The 19170-nt window shown below is 39.0% G+C and overlaps 1 protein-coding gene across 2 annotated transcripts in view; it reads right to left on the reverse strand.

Annotated features, from left to right (window-relative positions):
* The window catches only part of MBOAT2 (membrane bound glycerophospholipid O-acyltransferase 2), a 102682-nt gene that overhangs the window by 59923 nt on the left and 23589 nt on the right, over window positions 1-19170 (reverse strand). The window lies entirely within an intron of this gene.

A 19170-nucleotide genomic window follows, 5' to 3' on the forward strand; every position in this document is an offset into this window, starting at 1 on the left:
CAAAACCCCTTCCAGCCTCCTTTTCCAGAATTCTATTACTGAGCTTTGTTTCTCAAATAAACATTTTTAGAAATGAGAGAAGAGGAATCTGCCTAAAAAACGATCCAGTAAGTAGATAAAAGGACATCTGTATTTAAAGTATTTATAATTTAGAGTCTGTTAAGAGCTCAGATGTAACAAAGAGGAAAAACAGCTGTGGGAGCCAGTCAAGATGCTGATGATCTGGCAAGACCAACACAAGAATAGGAATGAGAGAGACACACCCAGGAAGAGTTGTTTTTGTGCTGTAACATTTTAGCACTACTCAGATTTCTTTTAAATGTTTCCAGTGTTGTCAAACCAAGGTTATGTTTGCTGAAAAGATTTCACATTTTGCATTATAGCGTCACATACCTTTTTTTGAGCACATATTCCATACATTAAACATTGTCTGATTAAGGAGTTCAGCTATGCTGTGAGGGCAGGCAGTCTACGCCTCTCTTATCTCCTGATCAATGCAAACAAATATTTGAGAGAATGAGGCTTTAGCACCAGTAATTTCAGAAACATTTGTTTGTAAGAGGGAGGTAACTCACAACCTTTTTTCTGTCTTCTAATTTACAGATTGTTAAATACTTTCTGTATCAAATTTCTTTGCAACAAGCCACAGAACACATCATGAAATGCAAAAATAAAGTACAAGCCATGTAGAAAATGGAACTGAGCTAAAAGCTCTCACACACATGTATTTCTAAATTCTATGCTTAGAATACTGTATTCCTTAATTTCTGTAAAAAGGGAAGAAAATACTGAGCAAGATCCAAATCTAGTAACAGAACTATGGCATTTGAGTCAGCACCATCCTGAATGACGATATAAAGCTTGTGGCCAAAGTAACATTGACAGCAGTCCTCCATGAGCCGCGTTATTCCTAAAACTTCTTAAAAAAAACTCAAATATGCATATTTACCTCAGGAACAGATGTAAAGAAGTTGCAGATTAAAAACCTGAAAGTTACATTACATGAAAATCTTTGCTCCTCCTCCTTGAGCAGTGATTTTGGACTCTGCAGCAGAACTGCACCCACACGTTGATTGTCACAAGACATGCCCTGATCAGCACAGTAAGAAAGAAGAAAGCAGAGAAGCATGAAGAAAGATGAAGCCTTTCTCCTTTTAAAGGTGAAGGCTTCTTCCTTCAAAAAGGCTCTTCCAGGAGTGTTAATCTGCTGACATAAGTTTTCTGCTTTTCAGCAACTGGGAGAAGACAGTGTAGGAAGAAATGGAATAAAGTTTCTCGTCTCTTCACAGTCTACCAGTCTACCTAGTCTGTGAAAGGGAATAAAAATCAAAACCAAAAGTAAAGCACTTAAATACAGAGGCTTTCTTTGCTTTTAAGAAACAAACAAAAAAAGGACTAAATTGAAAGTACTTGTAATATTCTTCCTCTCAGAAAAAGCCTTCCATTTCCAGTTAACATTTTGATAGCAAGAAATCAAGAATCAATCTCTTTCTAAACATCTGAGCTCATCTAAAAGGAAGGTTTATACTTGTTTCATTTAAATGGTGACCTCCACATTAGTACTTGGTCAGTAGACTTTCTGCACCCTGTATTTTAGACAGCTTTGTGTCCCAGTGGAATACCTGGGAATAGGACAGCCAGATGTCTGAAATCTTTTTCTAGGTCAAAGAAGTCCAGAAATGCTTTTTTACTATCTAGAAATATTTCCTATGGATTTGGAGCTCTATTTATGCAATCTCTAGAAATCACATTTCATTGTATTTATCTAGTTCAAGTAACAGGGAGATGTGAAGTTTCATGAATGATATAGAATCTTTCGTTACTGCAGCCAAGTAATCTCTAAAATAGCCTATGACATTTAAAGGGTAAAGCTGCTAGTCCCCTTCTAGAAATTAAGTCATCCCCTCTCCAAGGTTTAGCTGGAAAGCATGATGTAAAGATTTTTTTTTTCTTTTTTTTTTAAATGACAAACTATATTTGTAGAAAAAAAAGTAACAGCTACTGAAGTCCATATGTAAACTAATTAAGCCACAGGACCTTCTCCCGACTCTCTCGCCTTTCACATTGTCCTTCCCTCTCCTTAGCTTTTGCTCTACTGAAATATGTCAGATTATAAAATAACACCACCCAAGGATTTGTGGGTTTTAATTTTGTTGTTGTTGTTTGTTTTGGGAGGTTTTGGGGTTGGTTTTGGGTTTGGTTTGTTTGGGTTTTTTTTTGGGGGGGGAGGATTTTTACTTTCGTTTTTGGGGGATTGAGGTTGGTGATTTTTTGTTTGCCTGGGTTTTTTTTACAGCTTAGACACTCTAGCAAGGAAGATTATCTCAAAATTATCTTTTAAGAGAACCCAAAAGGAAATGAGATTCTGGTACCTGCTCTGATAGCATCATATATCTGAGACAGTAGTTAATCCCTTCAAAAAGAAGATTCAGATCATTGAAATAATTGGGAAGTAACTGGCTCTCCAACTAATACCGTCCTACACTCATTACCACAGAAGCCTGGAAAAGACATGCAACAACAACTTTCCTGCCTGAAGCCAAAAGTCTCCTCCTCTGCCTAAACTTAGGTCAGAGATTGACCTGCAGAAAATATTTCTAACAGGCATGGATACAAGAAAACATGAGAGCACTAAGTACGTAACAATCAGATAAATATCACCAGTTCAAATTCAAGAAAAATGAACATGCCACTCATCAACTGGAGAGCATGGAAAGGCATGGTTTTTCAACAGACAAAAAGGTCAAGGCACCACCGTGTTCTACATAAACACAGGAGAGGCAGGCAGTGAGTGGAAGAAAGGCAGCAAGGAGTTGCATAGGTTCACAGGAATGCAGCCATTAGGGTTCTCTGGAGCTAGTGAAGAGAACACACGTGTATGAGAGGATGGCTAAGTTCAACCTGTAGGATAAAGCAAGTCTGCAAGAGACGGGTGAAGGTTTTAAAAGTGTCACAGACCTAGAACGGTGAGTACTCTCTTCTCCACTCCACATCCAATTTTCACAACTCAAATGCACAAGCATAGCATTAGCTTCCTTTCACTAAGAAACCAAAGAAGAAGAAATCAATCAACAAATTGCACTTCCAATTTTTAAGAAAGAAAAGAGATCAGAAAGGAATTGAACTGAGGAGGAACAATTAACCCCACTAATACTAAAATGAGGACCTGATCTTTGAAAATTTGCAAGCATCTTATGGTATCACTTTAGAATTAAAAAGTTAAAAACCAAAATCAAACATGCCATAAAATAAACCAGTATGGCCTCAGATACAGCAAATAGGCAAATAAATACTACAGCTTGGAAGATTTGTATAAAAGCAAATAGGGATGGTTTCAAAGCTGGTAGGCCTAAATATCTTCACAGGTTTTCTTAAGGGAAAAACACTAAGGTATTTGTTTTTCAAAAGAAAAGTTCCTTCTACTTAGTTAACAGCCCACTTCAGACATAAGCCAGCAGCGTGTCCTTACCACAATGGCAGCTAATGGTATCTCAGGCTGCATTAGGCAAAGTACTACCAGCAGGTCGAGGGAGGTGATCCATCTCCTGTACTCAGCACTAGGAGGCTACACCTGCAGTGCTGGGTCCAGTGGTGAGTTTTCCAGTACAAGGGAGACATGGACATACCAGAGAGAGCACAACAAATGGCCGCTACGATAAGGGACTGGAGCACCCTTCTTAAGAGGAAAGGCTGAGAGAGTTTGGACTGTTCAGCCTGGAGAGGAGAAAGCTCAGGAGGATCTCATCAATGTATGTAAATACCTGAAGGCACAGTGCAAAGAGAATGGAGCCAGGCTCTTTTCAGCAGTGCCCAGTAACAGGACCAGAGGCAATGGGCACAAACTGAAACAGAAGGTGCTGTTTGCAGAGCAGGAAACACACTGTTACTGTGAGGGGGTTACTGAACACTGGCACAGGCTACCCAGAGATATTGTTGAGTCTCCCTCCTTAGAGATACTCAAAAGCCACCTGGACATGGTCTCTAAGGTGGCCCTATTTGAGCAGAGGCGTGATCTCCAGAAGGATCCTTCCAACCTCAACCATTCTCTGATTCTGCAAAGACTTTTCAGCATATTACAATTAACAAAACAGATTATGTCAGGTAAGTATCAGAAAACTAGGACTTGCTCCTGTATGGGTCAATCTCAGAACCCCAAGACCAAAATTTTGCCATTAAAGATGCTGATAGAACAGACATAGCAACCAGTTACTGCAGGAGAAGGTTCACTGTTGAGCTTTAACAAGAACTGCCTGGCTTATGTTGAGGCTACCATCCATTTCTCCCTCTGCTTCCTCAGATCTCTTGGCATCTAAAGAATCCAGCAACCAGCACCCATCTGGCAGGAGTCCCATTCTGGAATCCTTCAGACTGCCTCTAAGAGATGGGGTACTCCAAACTTCTCTGGCAAAACTAATCAGTATTTCCATTTGCAAAAGATTCCCTTTGACAGAGAATCCTTAACTGACCACACTGATAGTTCAAGGATTGTCTGCTGAAGTTACCCAATGACAAAGCCTGATTACTCAAAGATAAGAGACCAACAGGTCAGGACAACAATAAATACACAAAGTCCACAATTCAAGTACTAATTATTCTGTTTGGTCTTCTCTTTCCCATCCCATCTTCACTCAACTGCAGAACTAACGCAAGTTGCAAGAGTTATCTGTTAATCACTACCTACCGCAATTCTTAAGCATACCTGCACACAGGGACAGGAACACTGCAAGAATTCTCACTGCCACGAAGAGCAAAGGAAAGTGACCTACACAGGTTGGTCGGGTATCTGCTCAGTGACTTGACTGAATGCCATTTCAAACATATGTCGTCACTGCTAATGTCCTGCAACATGGAAACTGAGGCAGTGTATCCAGAAAAACACAGTTTGCCACATCCTGCGTGTTTGCAGATGGCGAAGGAGAAAAAGAACCATTAAGACAGAAACTGTCTGCTGATTGCTGTCATATTTTCACTCTTACTATAACAAAATAAGGAAAGAAAAATCAAATACACAATGATGCAACACTAGAGAAATACACTATGGATAATCAGATAACAAGGTCACAGTGAACAAAAGTACACAGCAGGTCATTACTATTCTGATAAAAAAATACTTTAAACAACTGGCTCACAGTGTTGGCCTGAAGAGTAAGTTTCCAACAAATACCTTTAACAGATGTTCCTATATCTAGTTAACACACAGCAAAAGATTTAAGAATGATTTAACTTCTTCATTGATTCTGCTCATAAACACAAGAAGGTGATGCTTGTAAGGACTCAACACTAGCATTACTTCTATCATTGCCCATTTTACCAGTTTGAGAAAGCATCACTTGCCTCATAACTCAATGCATTATTATTCATAGAATCATAGAATGGCATAGGCTGGAAGGGACCTTAGACATCATCTAATCCAACCTCCCTGCATGGGCAGGGACGCCTCTCAACTAGATCAGGCTGCTCAAGGCTCTGTCCAACCTGGCCTTGAACACTTCCAGGGAGGGGGCATCCACAACCTCTCTGGGCAATCTATTCCAAAGTCTCACCACCCTCATACTGAAGAATTTCTTCCTAAGGTCTAATCTAAATCTGTTCTCCTTCAACTTAAACCCATTTCCCCTTGTCCTATCAGTGGACACTCTTGTATAAAGTCCCTCCCCAGCCTTCCTGTAGGTTCCCTTCAGGTATTGGAAGGCAGCTATTAGGTCCCCCCAAAGTCTGCTCTTTTCAAGGCTGAACAATCCCAGCTCCCGCAACCTGTCCTCGTAGCAGAGGTGCTCCAGACCCTGGATCATCTTTGTGGCCCTCCTCTGAACACGCTCCAACAAATCTGTCTCTCTCATGGTGGGGACACCAAAACTGGACACAGTATTCGAGGTGGGGTCACACAAGAGCAGAGTAAAAGGGGAGAATCACCTCTTTCGACCTGCTGCCCACACTTCACTTGACACATCCCAGGATGCAGTTGGCCTTCTGGGCCACATGAGCGCACTGCCAGCTCATGATAAGCTTCTCATCTATAAACACCCCCAAATCCTTCTCTTCAGGGCTACTCTCAACCCACTCTGTGCCCAGTTTGTATTTGTGCCTAGGATTGGCCCGACCCAGGTGAAGGACCTTGCATTTTGACTTGTTGAAGCTCATGCAGTTACCACTGGCCCATTTCTCAAGCCTATCAAGGTCCCTCTGGATGGCATCTCTTCCCTCAAGTGAGTCCACGGCACCACACAACTTGGTGTCATCGGCAAACTTACTGAGGGTGCACTCAATGCTGTCATCCATGTTGCTGACAAAGATGTTGAACAGCACTGGACCCAGAACAGACCCCTGAGGGACACTGCTTGACACTGGTCTCCATGTAGACATTATTAACATTATTAACTGCTAAAATATACCAGGTTTACTACTTCCAGCAAAAGGATCTGTTCTACCATAAGAACTGGACAGGCATCGCATCTAGAATTCTCTTCTAGAATAGAACAGAAGGTCCAGCTGGAAGGGACCTACAATCATCATCTAGTCCAACTGCCTGACCACTTTAGGCCTGACCAAAAGTTAAAGAATATAATTAAGGGCATTGTCCAAGTGTATCTTAAATACTGACGAGGCTTGTGGCATAGACCACCTCTCTAGAAAGCCTGTTCCAGTGTTCGGCCATCCTCTTGGTAAAGAAATGTCTCCTAATGTCAAGTCTGAACCTCATCTGATGCAGCTTTGAACCTTTCCCACATGTCCTATCACTGGATACCAGGGAGAAGAGATCAGCACTTCCCTCTCCACTTCCCCACCTCAGGAAGCTGTAGAGAGCAATGAGGTCTCCTCCCAACCTCCTTTTCTCCACAAACCCAAAGTCATTAGCCGTTCCTCATAGGACACTCCTTCCAGCCCTTTAAAAGTTCTGATTTTTATGTGTGTTTTAGATGGCTGATGTTGTAACTTTGTATCTCAATACCTATCCATAAGAGGCCAGCATTGAGAAGCAGAAATAATTTCATGGTCTTGAGGTACTTGCACTTCTACACTGCAAAGGGAATACCTTTGCAGGATCTTTCAAAAATGCACAGAGTAGTTACATGAATAGCAAAGCATAGCTGGCACAACAAACTAAACTCAATCTGCCTCTAGGTGCCCTAGGCTCCTTTATTTAGGCCCTTCTACTGTTTACACAGATTGTGTCACATACACTAATTGCTCAGACATGAAGTGTGAAAAAGTGCCAGAGAAACTAACCAGCTTTCAAAGCCACATATCAAACCAACATCAGAATAAAGCTTTACCTCAACCCACTCTTCAGAAGCCACCTATGAACCATTTTTTGCTTTCACATTCTTTTGAAAGGTTTAGAAAGCCTTAGCTATTTCAGTTTGGAGATATCCTGCCTGGATATGGATGTTGTTGCTTCAGATATTTATATAAAACACAGCAAAATCTGTTATTCTGCTCTCCAGCAGCTAGGAATGATGAAGAAGCCACTGGCTTCTAACTGCAGCTCTGATAGCAGCTCAGTAGGAAGGCCCTCCCATTCTTCTGGAAAGCTCCCTCAGGCTCAGTAATGCAACATCTCACATGTTCACATAGACCAATTCTAATCTTGTTGCCATATGAAGTGGTAAGAAGTTACCGTGGGGACAATTCTAAGGAAATCGCAGTCACACTGCTTACATGAATGTCTGAAGCAAACCTTCCAGTGAAACTACTGCAGCCAAGACAACTGAAAAACAATGCCCTCAAGTCCACAGTTTTATATGAATGTTCTCTGCCTGCAGAAGAAAGTACCCACAGCATTTACTGGTCAGCCTTCCAGCACACCAGGGTCACACAGAGAAAAAAAGTCAGAGGAACCTGGACTTGGAGACAAAAAGCGAATACTATTGATCAATAAGACCTACCTCCATCTTGTAGGAAAATGGAAAAAAAAAAAAGGCTCTGCAGGTTTTTCTTTTGATTTATTAAAATACATTTACCAAGTTTCAGCTGGCATCTGTATACCTTATGTAAGGAAAAGGCAGAATCTTACTAGTTCTCACTACATGTGTACCATCTCCTTCACACCTCACAAAGACATCCATAAAGCATTCAATAGATTCCGAGCTGCTGAAGAAAAGCTTTCTACAGAAGCAATAATACCAACCACTAAAAATTAGCACTCGATATCAAAGCCAGAAGATTTTGATTAGACACATGGATGATGCCACAGCACACATTAAATATGTTATCACAAATGTATGCCATGGTGTAGGGAAGGATAAGAGGAACACCTGATGAATCGAAAAGTCTGAGACTTACTAAGGAGTTTCCAGGATACAGGATTTAAAACATCACAGACACTCCTAGAAAGGGCAAAATACCAAGAAAAAGAAAGCCAGTTACGTGACTGTTGTTTAAAATTATGCATTACTTGTATGCATTGTGTGTTTCCATGTGATATGATCTATTAATAAAACAGATTACTCACTCTAAGTAATCATACACTGAAATACCCAGAGCCTCCTTTTGCAAGCCTACTGACTTCACAGTTCCTGTTGTGCCTGTGATTAGTGATGACTGTGGGAACTGCTTAGCATTTGGCTATACCAAGTATTTTTTATTTCATCGCCAGTTTCGAAGATTAACATCACACTACACCATCCAAGGTACGTGCATCTTATTACCAGATATAGACACACAGCAAATCTGCTTCAGTACCATATAGCCAAAGTTCCCCAGAAAACAGAACACTAAAAGCTCCACTATCACTTAAGTCAGATTTAAGATGGGAATCAGTCATTTACAGCATCTTTTTATTTACTCACTTCTCTTTCAGCATAATCAAGTGCAACTTTTAAACAGTAAAGTTTCAAATTTACTGTCATAAAACAGTAAGCTTCCCAGATAAAAACTATGCCAACTGATATACAAGGAAATAAGACTTCTTGCACAGTCCTTTCAAAACTTCCAGACAAGTCACTCATACTGAAGAGAGTATAAGTAAATCCCTTACATATCTTCTCATGACATAGAAAAGAATTCTTGTTTGAACACCAGAAACACATTTGTCTTCAAATGCAAATGAAAAATGATTTGGAAAAAAAAAAAAAATAAAAAAAATCAATCTTCAAGCATCAAATACTCCCTCTGATATTTCTTTATTACTCAGCCTGGATTCCACTTGTTTCTACTGACTTAAAGACACGAGAGTTATGTACTCTCTCTCAGCATAGTATTTGTTTTGTGTGTTTCGCTCCTACCTCCCTTTTCGTCGTTGATACCATCTCTTATAAAAGAGAAAGATAGGAAGACAGACTACTACTTGTTGCCCAACATGGTCTCCTCCTATCAAAATAATTGTCTCAATTGCAGTTGTTTTATTTCACTCTAAATTAAAGTGAGCCTAATAAATTTAAGTTAACAATGCTCAATCTGTGCAATATCCTTGAAGTTTGACAATACTGTGCAATTATTGAGTGGGGGGAAATTAAAGAATAAAAAAAGCTTTTGTAGCAAGTCCAGATCAGAAAACTAAGCTGCATGAAGTCATCTCAAATAAATTTTAAGCTATAATAGACATTGAAGTAAGACACCAAAAGGAAATGGCTAGCGTGCTTATGACAACTGGAGCCACTCAGGATCATGTTCGCATTAAGGAAGACTTGGGTTTCAGAGCAGTCTGCTCTAGTTGATCCTGCTTTGAGCAGGGAGGGTTGGACTCGGAAACGCCTCCCTCCTCAGCTATTCTACGATTCTGTAGAATCTCATCTTTGACTCCCAGTAAAGGCATTTGATCTGCAAAACCGATCAGCTTTAAAAGCTATACTAAACTTACAAACACATTTAATTGAGACACTGAATTTTAAAATTATAAATATCCATGCTTTTTATTTCTATCCACTTTTCCTTAAAGGGGAAAAAAAAAACCACCCACAGATTTTTCGTTTGTTTGTTTTGTTGTGCATCTGTAACAAAAAGGGTCATCGCCTTTTACTTCTTCAATCATCTTTTAGCTCCAGACCAGACACTTTGTACGCCACCACTTGCAGTTCTGCAGGCAAAACTGGCTTGCATAATTTACAGCCAAAAGTTCCATTAAGGACAATGAAATGATTGTTTGCTGAGCTAGTTGTAATTACCCAAGTGAAATTGGTCTCAAATACAAGATATTTCAGCAAAGAACAAAAAAATATGCAGAAGCATGCACTTAGAAAAGAAAGTTGACTATAATATGCTGTCATCTTGCATCTAATCTATCACAAACACCACTGGTTCAATACAGTCAATGCCATGCAACCAGAATTTTTAATCAACTCATATTAGCAGCAGTCCTTGCCAGGAGCTGAAGAAGAACACAGCTTTCACTGAACTCTTCTAGGTACAATTTATTCTGCCACTTCATTTTGCAGGAAGCTTGATTTATTTGACATCAATAGTTTGTTGAGGTAATAAACCATGCAGCAATGATACCATGACTCAGAGCTCATTTGCTGGCAGTCAAGTTACTTGGCAGCATGACAGGCAGAGTAATGTGCCTTGAAGAACTATCTATAGAGATCCTACAGCTTTCAGAGATTACCAAACAAATACAGAGCCCAGAAAACATGACTTAACCCTTATTATCAATTTGATGTTGCTTGACTGATTGTGCTCAGCTTCACTTTGAGCACAAAGATTAAAAAAAAAAAATATTGAGATCTATGCAAGCCAAAAAGCAATAACTACTCGGTCCCAACAGATAACTTAATACATCTAGCCATTGGATTAGATGATCTCTCAGGTCCCTTCCAGCCTATGCCATTCTATGATTTTACATCACTGCTTCTTTCCAAGAAAAGGTTGTCCGCTATATGCTTTATAGAAACCAAGTACACAGTGTGAAAAAAGTACCTACCAATTTAAAGTTCAAGGAAGTAAGAAAAGTCTCTTTCGGGTAAACATCAATACCCAATAACGTAAAGCAACTTCAAAAAAACGAAGTCCAGAAATTTTTTCACCTGAGTTTTCTCAAGTGTGATGATAGAGGTTTTATGTGTCAACAACATTGTTAAAATGCCTGTTCTTCTGAGAACTCTGTTCTTTGAATCTATCAAGTCAACATCATCTATCAAGTCAAAAATAAAAAAAAATAAGGAGGGAATTTAAAAAACAGACTAATTCAGACTCTTCTCCCTGGAAAAACAAAGTATACAATCGGAATTTTTTTCTAGTTGCATTAAGACAGCATACTACACCCCTTTTGTACCAAAGCAACTCAAGTTGCTACAACATTTCAAGAAAGCCTTATTTTGCATTTTATTATCTTTACCAGCCTCTCTACTTAAGTGTCAGCCTTCACAAAGCTGCAGACACTACACCATTCCTGTCCTTCCTTCTTTCTCCCTACACATGCATGGGAGGTTGGGGTGGGGGGAACAAAGATCAAATAAATGTATTTAATCTTTACTTAGAAAATAAGGCAAGAGTGACAGGCACTAAAGATAAGAAAATTTCAGTTCTATTTTCACTCCATTTCTGTAATTGCAAAAATTTTGATCAATAAAGGCCTTTCATTTTGAACATTCCCACTTTAAGGAGGATAATATATCAAGTTATTTTTCAACTTATACCTTTATTGTTTTAAAGAATGCATTGAGTTTTATCCAAACACAGCCAAGAGAGTTACAGGAAGTTATGAAAGTGGATGAACTTGTATTAGTTATTTAAAACAAATACTTTAAAAAGAAATTCGTAAGGATTACTAGGAAATTCCTTCACAGCTGTTTACTTCAACAAGTGCTCACTTTTCAATTTATTGAGGACAGCCATCCATTTACATGGCTATTTTTGTAACGGCCAAATCTTCAGCATAGAGGGAATCATTGCCTCGTGCTAGTCAGTGTTTCCATTCACACTCTTCAGAACACGAAAGTCTGACCTCTAGGTAAGCATCAGAAAAACTAAACGTATAACAAATTATGAAGATAATTAAGTCAATAAAGCACGCTCAAGAAAAAAAATCCAAAACTTCTAGCACTATGAATCTCAATCTCCAAGCTCCACAAAAGTAAAAAGGAACATAGAGTTTTCTTGTTGCTGTTTTGTTTTTTTAAACTTGGTAAGTCAGTTTTAAACTGTATGTGGTTTTGATGAGCAGTTTGATGTACAAGTAATGCAAAGAGCATGCGGGAGGCAGCTATTAAACTTCAAAGAACTATATGATATGCCCTGTACAGTTAACTCAAGACATTCTCAAGTAGATCATCTGATTTAACCACATAAAGAAGAAACTTGTCAGTTACGGACAAAATTAACAGACATGGGAAATCTTAATGAAAACATGAAGCCTATTTCAGATGACAAGCTTTGGTTATCTGTGATAGTTCTATTTTAACTCTGGGTTTACCATTTTAACGTATGTGTATAAGATAAGCTACATTCTCGAAGAACAAATTTAGTGTTCACGTCTGCAAACAAACAAGAAAAATCTTTGCCGTTACACAAGTAAAACCTCAAAGATTTTATCTAACTAGGAAACCGTCCAGCACAGATCATGTGCTTTGCTATTAAAAAAAAGTACTAATCAGTTCAGAAGAGAGGTGAAGCATCCTTCTGCATAGAGCCACAATAGCATTTCTGATAGCAGAAAAGAGTGTTCATCTAAACGAAAACAGCAATCCTGCTTTAAATACCGTTAACTCTACTTTTTGTAGTGCTTTGTCTGCTAAAATAGAAGATTTCTGCATTTTTATCTCCAATATAAATATTTCACTGTCTTGTGAACCTGATAAGGTTCTTAACACCTGGTTTCAGTCCCCCAAATCACTGCTATGGCTCTTCACATGAGATTCAGTATTTCTAAATCATTCCTTCATCTTGGCTACTAGAACGGGACACAATTTTGCAATCTCACAGTTATTTTTGGAAATAAAAAACCCTTATCTTTATTTATTGAAGATTTGCATTAGCTACTTTAGCTACAACATTGTTCATGCTGAGACAGGTATTTATGACCATCTACTCTTTCTCAGATGGAAATCCACAAGTCCAATCCCTTTTCTTTGACAAGAGACACATCACTTCAAAATGGAAAACTGATTCCTTTTCATTGGTAACTACTGAAATATGCTCCTAAATACAGTCATTCATTAGTCTTGGTGTTTATTTCTAATAGGGGAGAAAAACATTTCTATGCATACCACAGAAATTATACTGTTTAATATGTATTTGATTCTCATCTATACCAAAATCACTGTTTAATTGCTTTTCAATCAAATAAAATTTTATAGTTATAAAGTTTGTAACAGGGTTTTTTTTTTGCATTTAACATAGATCTGATAAGACAACAAAAATTGCTTGCAGTGACAGAACAGTACTTGTTCTATCAGTCTTTGTGTTATTTAAGGCTACAGATCCAGTAGATCTGATCTTCCTTCATCTTGCATTTATCCTTGGCTGAACGACAAGAACATACTTAATATTTTTCAGTTCTCAATTAGTTTCTTAACTTCAAATAAGTTAATAAGTTAAAATAGTGTGACTAGCAGGACTAGGGAAATGATCATGCCCCTGTACTCGGCACTGGTGAGGCCACAACTCAAATATTGTGTTCAGTTTTGAGCCCTTCACTACAAGAAGAACATCAAAGTGCTGGAGTGTGTCCAGAGAAAGTAACAAAGCTGGTGAAGGGTCTGGAGCACAAGTCTTGTGAGGAGCAGCTGAGGGAACTGAGGTTGTTTAGCCTGGAGGAAAGAAGGCTCAGGGGAGACCTGATCACTCTCTACAACTACCTGAAAGGAGGTTGTAGCAAGGTCAGTGTTGATCTCTTTTCCCAAGTAACAAGCAATAGGACAAGAGAAAACAACCTCAAGTTGTGCCAGGGAAAGTTTAGATTAGATATTAAGAAAAATTTCTTTACTGAAAGAGTAGTGGAACCGGTTGCCCAGGGAAGTGGTGGAGTCACCATGCCTGGAAGTGTTCAAAATATGTGTAGATGCAGCACTTCAAGACATGGGTTAGTGGGCATGCTGGTATTGGGTTGGCGGTTGAACTTGATGATCTTAGAGGTCCTTTCCAATCTTAATGATTCTATGATTGTACAATCTTATTTGCACTAACTGTAGAAGCAGAAATGCAGAAAAATTGTGTTTGTATATGCAGAACAGTTCAAATTCAAATTCGGAATATGAGTATTCTCAGTGCTATGCCGACAGCTGCCAAAGGACAATCTATGTACCAGATATTTTCATTCAAGTTACAAAAATAAATTACAAATTTGTAACCGAGAAGTTATATCAGATAACTTAGTTGTCTGGATACCCTCATGCCTTCAAAGAATTGTAAACATAGTGGCAGGCTTCCAATCACAGATTTAATAAAAATTATTATTAGAAATTGATAGCATTTCTTAGTCAAACCCTTAATGATTGTTAGATATTGTTATTTCAGTCTGTTGATTTGATGATGAATCACTTGAGATGTTGCTTCAGATCCTCTTTTGCAGATTAAAAAAAAAATCTTCATCTACATCATGTATGTTCTTTGTACACTAAGACACCTGTGATCAAATCAAATGCAGACAGCAATTTAAAAAAAAAATAAATAATCAAACCACAAACTTACATTTACCTTGATCAAGGGCCTTCGGAAAATACAGTTCAAAAAACAGCCTAACTCCCACTTTCAAAAAAAATAATTTCAACTTACGAATGCTCTCACTTCTGAAGATACAAAGATGCTTACAAAAACCTTGCCAATACCTTACAGGATGAGTGAGAGTAGTTTGCTTGATCCATTCTGCATTTCACTGCAACCATAACTTTTAAACAATATCTAACTTGATTTTTGCAGCAATCTAAGTTGTAGGCTAACTAGCAAACTTCTTTATCAACAAGTCATGACACTCAGCATTATTAAACACCTGAGTGACAAACTAAGTGCCTCAATTAACATGCTGAGCAAATTAGTTCACTCAGATGAATTAAATTTACTTGTCTCTTAATCTGAAATTTCTAAGATCAAATCAGCAAGTCTCCTTCACTCTTCCTTTGCCAAATCTCCCACCATTTCTCAAAGCCACAGCAAACAATGAAGGAAAAGGGAAGCAGGGCATTACTGTGTCCTAGCTTTGGCCAGGAGGCATAAGGGAACTTAATAAGGACTAAAATTCCCAAATCCCAAGGACAGGGATGACCAGGAAGCACTTCCGCAGAGGCCAGATCAGTTACAATCAAAGTTTGTTTACTCAAATTCAAATATCTGTTTTCACTACTACTTTCAAACAGCTCACATGCATAAGCGTAGGTACAGTACAAAGAATTGTATGTGCATCAAAAGAAAACAGAACCATGGGAACAGTTGAGGTTAGGAGGAATCTCTAGAGGTCATCTGGTCCAACCGCTCTGCTCAAGTAGGGCCACCCAGAGACAGCTGCCCAACCGTGTCCAGACAGCATTTGAGTATCTCCAAGGAAGCAGACTTCACAGCATCTCTCACAGTAACAAAGTATTTCCTGCTGTGCAAACAGCACCTTCTGTTCCAGTTTGTGCCCATTGCCTCTGGTCCTGTCACCCGGCACCAGTGAGAGCCTGGCTCCCTCCCTCCAGGTATTTATACACATTCATGAGATCTCCCTTGAGCCTTCTCTTCTCCAGGCTGCACAGTCCCAGCTCTTTCAGCCTTTCCATATAGGAAAGATGCTCCAGCCCCTTCCTCATCATTGTGGCACTTGCAGCACACTCACGTCAGCTCACTATGTATTTACTGCTATTAGTTATCTCAGATCTCTAGGTTCTTTGTTAATTTACTTTTCATAGCTTAAATACACCAGAAGACAATTAAATGAATTCTTTCTTTACTAAAGCCAGAAATAACCTCCTTAAGTCTTAGCAGTTCAACTCTAGACTTCTGGAAGAAGAAAACTATCATCCCGCACCTTTAAGCATAACAGAAGACATGAGACATGAATAGCATGTCTATTGTTTGATTTTACATTAGTACACCTAATAAATGTAAGTGAACAGTATAACAGGAATGATTTTAAATAGAGAGATTTATTTTCTACATTGACACAGCTAGAGCTTCTATATTTTGTCAGTGAAGTCACTGAGAAAACTACTGACCAGTGAAGCAACCGGGAGCCCTATAATTAACTTTCTTTTCCCCACAAGCTGAGGGACATTATTTATCAACCATAAAATGAACAATCATGTCAAAAGAGAGAGAGTTACCTAGAAATCTTAAAAGCCTTGTCATCAAATCACCTGTGCAAGCATTGCTTACATAGCTCTTAGCTAACAGTACCCAAATGCTTTACGGAAAAAATCTTGCGGCATTTGGAGTTTTGTCTTTTAAGACAAGTAGCAATTTCACAACCACAGAAGAAATAAATAAATATATATTAGCACCGTATCAGTTACCAAATGCAAATTCATTGGAATTGAGAACTTGTTTAAACATGTTTTTCAGTTTCACAATTAACTGAGCCATGAAAGCACCAAATAAATATTAAGTCACAAATGAAAAAAATTAGTCACCACTTAAAAAATAAGAGCTTTTGAATCACAGGAGAGTTAGTGTTACCACCCCACCCTTCATTTAAAGTATCATCATTTAAGTAAGACTTAAGTATAAAAATAATCAACCAATTTTAGTTAAATCCGAGTCTCCAGTAATTCATTTTTCTGATAATTAACTTTATTCTAAAAATTTCTAAAATGTAAGATTTCCTTCCTTTTTAATATGGTCCATTCTTTCTTCTTGACCCCAAGGGGTTTATCTTTTTCTTTCTTTTTCCCGCCCTCCCTTTTATGTTGTTCAAGTAAGGTTTCTGTCTTCAACATGCCACGTAGTGTCATGACCAACCTAGAAGCAATAGCTGCACAGGGTTCAGTTCCCTCAGGAAAAAATTGCAAAAGGTAGAAACTTTGTAGAGCAAAGACTTTCAGGATTCAATGGGAGTACATTAAGAAAGTAACAGGTTTAGAAGCGTATCAGACTTGAAAGTTTGCTTTGAAGAAAAGCAAAACCAACTGCAGTACTGCATTCAGCTCTGACATCTCAACATCAGAAAGACATGGAGCTGTTGGAACAGGTCTAGAGGAGGACCATGATGATGATGCAAGGGCTGAAGCACCTCTGCTATTGAGACAGGCTGAAAGACCTAGGGTTGTTCAGCCTGGAGAAGGCTCAGAGGAGATCTTACAGCAGCCTTTCAGTACCTAAAGGGGGCCTACAAGGAAGCTGGAGTAGGACTTTTTACAAGGGTATGTAGTGATAGGACAAGGGGCAATGGATTTAAATTAAAGAGGGTAGATTTAGATTAGAGATAAGGAAGAAATTCTTCCCTCCGAGGTTGATGAGGCACTGGAACAGGTTGCCCAGAGAAGCTGTGGATGTCTCATCCCTGGAAGTGTTCAAGGCCAGGCTGGATGAGGCTTTGAGCAACCTGGTGTACTGGAAGGCGTCCCTGCTCATGGCAAGGGAGTTGGAACTAGATGATCTTGAAGGTCCCTTCCAACCCAAACCATTCTACGATTCTATAACGTAGAAGTTTATAAAAAATTTTCCTTGCTTCAGATGGTAAGGAAAAACAGTATACCCAGCACACAGCAGCTGAACTGATAAGCAGTCTAAGAACTTCAGTTGTCTCTTACTTGTTTAAACAATTTTTAGAGAAGCTGCAGAGACTGAAGAACTATATTAAAGGGTGGGGAAAGCAGGAAGAAGGAGAGAGAGAATGGTTTTCCCAATCCATACACTTCAAGAAATCTGCAGGACAGCAAGCAGGGCAGGGAAAAGACGACAGAAACTTACTTCACTGAATTAATTTAGATAATAGACAAAAATATTTTGTACAATACACAAGAGCTTTTCCAACACAAAAAAAATCACTTGAATTCATATTTACATCATGTATAGGTATGTGATGTCCCGTAGTCTTCAAGTTTAAGAAGCTTATGAACAACGCAGGTAACTGCTAACTAGGACTGTCAGCCAATGGATCCCTCTAAGACATACAAAGCAAATTCCAAAATCTAGGCTATGCAGGTACATACAAGTATTCTGATTAGCTGTATATACACACACACACCCCCCGGGAAAACACTGATGGGGCCCTTCTCCAATCTGGGAGTCAGGTGGTACCAGCTGTATCCTACTATACAGCACTTAGCCTTAAATCTCCCCTGAGCTCCAAACATTTAGGTGGGGGAGTGAGTCATTCCCATTAATTTTCTTTACAGACTGTCAAACAGAAAGCTGCAAGTGGCATTTTCATAGCAGAAAGTTAAGAGTACGTGGTGCATTCCTTCAGTAAAAGGTACAGCATATAGGGACACCAAGAGGCATCACCTCACCCCGGGACACTGGCAAAGGAGGGAGCAAACCTTGTACAGTCTTGCCTGTATCACCTATTAGAAATGGTTCCTGGAGCTTCCCATGCAGCATCCAAGCATTGTCCACAACTTGAAGTAACAAATTGCTGCATTTGTTATGGTTTGGGTTTTTTTCCTCCACTGAAAGACAACCCTTCTAGTTTTATCCAACAGTACATTAACTCATACTGTCATAGAAAAGCACAAGCCCAGTGGTCAGACCTATGTTTTTTTACTCTCACACTTGCACCGTATCTGAGAGTAACAGAGAACACACACACAGAGTTGTGTATAACACAGCAAACACTTCAGCAGATCAGGCCATGCAGTTGTTAAACCAGCTGGTATGAACTGGGAGGATCAGGAACTATCTGGTTCTCTTGCTCCAGCACAGGAATGTTAAATACACACATGCTACTTCCCTCTCACTATTTCCTTTTACAAGAAACCAACGTGATTTGTTATGCTAAAGACCAAAGTACCTGGTACCTCCCTTTGCAGCAATTAACCACATTAAAAATTTACTTTAAAATAGTAAGCTATGTACACTATAACTTACATGGTTACATGTCTAAAGAGAAATTGATGTGAACAAGTTGCTCTAAACCAACATCTAATCAAATAAACCATTAGAAAACAAACCAGTCATCCAACCAAATGAAGTTCTCTCACATCTGCAGTAGCTTGATTATAGCAGGCTTTGTAGAAAACCTGAAAAGAAGAGGCTAATATGGCATATTTCAAAAGAGAGTAAAACTACATTCAATAGCAGACTATTAAGAAGCAGAGTGTTCTAATAGGCAGGATCATGAAACTGAGGCCACCCTGGCTTTGCACCTTCTGTGTAAAGCAA

The sequence above is a fragment of the Tauraco erythrolophus genome, chromosome 2, assembly GCF_009769465.1.
Source record: "Tauraco erythrolophus isolate bTauEry1 chromosome 2, bTauEry1.pri, whole genome shotgun sequence".
Classification (NCBI taxonomy): domain Eukaryota; kingdom Metazoa; phylum Chordata; class Aves; order Musophagiformes; family Musophagidae; genus Tauraco; species Tauraco erythrolophus.